The following is a 4,102-nucleotide window of genomic DNA, read 5'->3' as shown; positions in this document are numbered from 1 at the left end:
TTCGAAGACTTTAGAACGGCAGCATAGATATAGGTCTGTAGCAGTTTGTGTCTAGAGGCAGGGCAGGATGGATATAGGTCTGTAGCAGTTTGTGTCTAGAGGCAGGGCAGGGCAAGATGGATATAGGTCTATAACAGTTTGGGTCTAGAGGCAGGGCAGGATGGATATAGGTCTGTAACAGTTTGGGTCTAGAGGCAGGACAGGGCAGGATGGATATAGGTCTGTAACAGTTTGGGTCTAGAGGCAGGGCAGGATGGATATAGGTCTATAACAGTTTGGGTCTAGAGGCAGGACAGGGCAGGATGGATATAGCATCTCATTTGGGTCTGTTGAGGAGGGCAGGATGGATATAGGTCTATAACAGTTTGGGTCTAGAGGCAGGACAGGGCAGGATGGATATAGATCTGTAACAGTTTGGGTCTAGAGGCAGGACAGGGCAGATGGATATAGTCTTAACAGTTTGGGTCTAGAGGCAGACAGGCCAGGATGGATAACCAGGTCTGTAACAGTTTGGGTCTAGGGGCAGGGCAGGATGGATATAGGTCTGTAACAGTTTGGGTCTAGAGGCAGGGCAGGATGGATATAGGTCTATAACAGTTTGGGTCTAGAGGCAGCAGGGCAGGATGGATATAGGTCTGTAACAGTTTGGGTCTAGAGGCAGGGCAGGGCAGGATGGATATAGGTCTGTAACAGTTTGGGTCTAGAGGCAGGGCAGGATGGATATAGGTCTATAACAGTTTGGGTCTAGAGGCAGGGCAGGATGGATATAGATCTGTAACAGTTTGGGTCTAGAGGCAGGGCAGGGCAGGATGGATATAGGTCTGTAACAGTTTGGGTCTAGAGGCAGGGCAGGGCAGGATGGATATAGGTCTGTAACAGTTTGGGTCTAGAGGCAGGGCAGGGCAGGATGGATATAGGTCTGTAACAGTTTGGGTCTAGAGGCAGGCAGGGCAGGATGGATATAGGTCTGTAACAGTTTGGGTCTAGAGGCAGGACAGGGCAGGATGGATATAGATCTGTAACAGTTTGGGTCTAGAGGCAGGACAGGGCAGGATGGATATAGGTCTGTAACAGTTTGGGTCTAGAGGCAGGGCAGGGCAGGATGGATATAGGTCTGTAACAGTTTGGGTCTAGAGGCAGGGCAGGATGGATATAGGTCTGTAACAGTTTGGGTCTAGAGGCAGGGCAGGATGGATATAGGTCTGTAACAGTTTGGGTCTAGGCAGGCAGGGCAGGATGGATATAGGTCTGTAACAGTTTGGGTCTAGAGGCAGGGCAGGGCAGGATGGATATAGGTCTGTAACAGTTTGGGTCTAGAGGCAGGACAGGGCAGGATGGATATAGGTCTGTAACAGTTTGGGTCTAGAGGCAGGGCAGGATGGATATAGGTCTGTAACAGTTTGGGTCTAGAGGCAGGGCAGGATGGATATAGGTCTGTAACAGTTTGGGTCTAGAGGCAGGGCAGGATGGATATAGGTCTGTAACAGTTTGGGTCTAGAGGCAGGGCAGGGCAGGATGGATATAGGTCTGTAACAGTTTGGGTCTAGAGGCAGGGCAGGATGGATATAGGTCTGTAACAGTTTGGGTCTAGAGGCAGGGCAGGGCAGGATGGATATAGGTCTATAACAGTTTGGGTCTAGAGGCAGGGCAGGGCAGGATGGATATAGGTCTGTAACAGTTTGGGTCTAGAGGCAGGCAGGGCAGGATGGATATAGGTCTGTAACAGTTTGGGTCTAGAGGCAGGGCAGGGCAGGATGGATATAGGTCTGTAACAGTTTGGGTCTAGAGGCAGGGCAGGATGGATATAGGTCTGTAACAGTTTGGGTCTAGAGGCAGGGCAGGGCAGGATGGATATAGGTCTGTAACAGTTTGGGTCTAGAGGCAGGGCAGGATGGATATAGGTCTGTAACAGTTTGGGTCTAGAGGCAGGGCAGGGCAGGATGGATATAGGTCTGTAACAGTTTGGGTCTAGAGGCAGGGCAGGGCAGGATGGATATAGGTCTGTAACAGTTTGGGTCTAGAGGCAGGGCAGGATGGATATAGGTCTGTAACAGTTTGGGTCTAGAGGCAGGGCAGGGCAGGATGGATATAGGTCTGTAACAGTTTGGGTCTAGAGGCAGGGCAGGATGGATATAGGTCTGTAACAGTTTGGGTCTAGAGGCAGGGCAGGGCAGGATGGATATAGGTCTGTAACAGTTTGGGTCTAGAGGCAGGGCAGGGCAGGATGGATATAGGTCTGTAACAGTTTGGGTCTAGAGGCAGGGCAGGGCAGGATGGATATAGGTCTGTAACAGTTTGGGTCTAGAGGCAGGGCAGGATGGATATAGGTCTGTAACAGTTTGGGTCTAGAGGCAGGGCAGGGCAGGATGGATATAGGTCTGTAACAGTTTGGGTCTAGAGGCAGGGCAGGGCAGGATGGATATAGGTCTGTAACAGTTTGGGTCTAGAGGCAGGGCAGGATGGATATAGGTCTGTAACAGTTTGGGTCTAGAGAGGCAGGGCAGGATGGATATAGCCCAGCTGATTTGTCTAGAGGCAGACTGTCAGCCCACAGATTGGTAGAGGTCAGACGGTCTAGCCCAGCAGGATGGATATAGGTCTGTAACAGTTTGGGTCTAGCAGGCAGGGCAGGCTGATTCTGTAACAGTTTGGGTCCAGAGGCAGGGCAGGATGGATATAGGTCAGACAGTTTGTCTAGAGGCCCAGCTGATTTGTAGGTCTGTAACAGACTGTCTAGCCCAGCTGATTTGTAGGGTAACAGACTGTCTAGAGCCCAGGCTGATTTGATATAGGTCTGTCCAGACTGTCTAGCCCAGCTGATTTGTAGGGGTCCAGACTGTCTAGAGGCAGGGCCCAGCTGAACAGTTTGGGTCTAGAGGCAGGGTCCAGACTAGGTCTAGCCCAGCTGATTTGTCTAGAGGTCCAGACTGTCTAGCCCAGCTGATTTGTAGAGGTCCAGACTGTCTAGCCCAGCTGATTTGTAGAGGTCCAGACTGTCTAGCCCAGCTGATTTGTAGGGGTCCAGACTGTCTAGCCCAGCTGATTTGTAGGGGTCCAGACTGTCTAGCCCAGCTGATTTGTAGAGGTCCAGACTGTCTAGCCCAGCTGATTTGTAGAGGTCCAGACTGTCTAGCCCAGCTGATTTGTAGAGGTCCAGACTGTCTAGCCCAGCTGATTTGTAGGGGTCCAGACTGTCTAGCCCAGCTGATTTGTAGAGGTCCAGACTGTCTAGCCCAGCTGATTTGTAGAGGTCCAGACTGTCTAGCCCAGCTGATTTGTAGAGGTCCAGACTGTCTAGCCCAGCTGATTTGTAGAGGTCCAGACTGTCTAGCCCAGCTGATTTGTAGGGGTCCAGACTGTCTAGCCCAGCTGATTTGTAGGGGTCCAGACTGTCTAGCCCAGCTGATTTGTAGAGGTCCAGACTGTCTAGCCCAGCTGATTTGTAGGGGTCCAGACTGTCTCGCCCAGCTGATTTGTAGAGGTCCAGACTGTCTAGCCCAGCTGATTTGTAGAGGTCCAGACTGTCTAGCCCAGCTGATTTGTAGAGGTCCAGACTGTCTAGCCCAGCTGATTTGTAGGGGTCCAGACTGTCTAGCCCAGCTGATTTGTAGAGGTCCAGACTGTCTAGCCCAGCTGATTTGTAGAGGTCCAGACTGTCTAGCCCAGCTGATTTGTAGGGGTCCAGACTGTCTCGCCCAGCTGATTTGTAGAGGTCCAGGTTTTGCAGTTCTTTCAGAACATCTGGATTTGGGTGAAGCAGAAGCTGCAGAGGCTTGGGCATGTAGCTGCGGGGGCTTGGGCATGTAGCTGCGGGGGCTTTGGTATGTAGCTGCAGGGGGCTTGGGCATGTAGCTGCGGGGGCTTGGGCATGTAGCTGCGGGGGCTTGGGCATGTAGCTGCGGGGGCTTGGGCATGTAGCTGCGGGGGCTTGGGCATGTAGCTGGGGGCTTGGGCATGTAGCTGCGGGGGCTTGGGCATGTAGCTGCGGGGCTTTGGTATGTAGCTGCGGGGGCTTTGGTATGTAGCTGCGGGGGCTTGGGCATGTAGCTGCGGGGGCTTGGGCATGTAGCTGCGGGGGCTTGGGCATGTAGCTGCGGGGGGT

At 52.6% G+C, this 4,102-nt stretch overlaps 2 long non-coding RNA genes across 3 annotated transcripts; both read left to right on the top strand.

Annotated features, from left to right (window-relative positions):
* The first annotated feature begins 1,042 nt into the window (after positions 1 to 1,042).
* On the top strand, positions 1,043 to 2,464 carry LOC127914856 (uncharacterized). Of its 2 annotated transcripts, none has more exons than XR_008089343.1 (3): positions 1,043 to 1,200; positions 1,345 to 1,667; positions 1,858 to 2,464. It is a non-coding gene; the product is annotated as an uncharacterized LOC127914856 (long non-coding RNA). The 2 variants fall into 2 exon arrangements; XR_008089342.1 differs by having other exon boundaries at positions 1,765 to 2,464.
* A 568-nt stretch (positions 2,465 to 3,032) lies between these two features.
* LOC127914855 (uncharacterized) lies at positions 3,033 to 3,586 on the top strand. The gene is made up of 3 exons (XR_008089341.1): positions 3,033 to 3,151; positions 3,218 to 3,316; positions 3,482 to 3,586. It is a non-coding gene; the product is annotated as an uncharacterized LOC127914855 (long non-coding RNA).
* Positions 3,587 to 4,102: the final 516 nt, after the last annotated feature.

The sequence above is a fragment of the Oncorhynchus keta genome, chromosome 34, assembly GCF_023373465.1.
Source record: "Oncorhynchus keta strain PuntledgeMale-10-30-2019 chromosome 34, Oket_V2, whole genome shotgun sequence".
Lineage (NCBI taxonomy): Eukaryota > Metazoa > Chordata > Actinopteri > Salmoniformes > Salmonidae > Oncorhynchus > Oncorhynchus keta.
The sequence above is the reverse complement of the archived record's forward strand: the minus strand, read 5'-3'. Positions and strand labels throughout refer to the sequence as shown.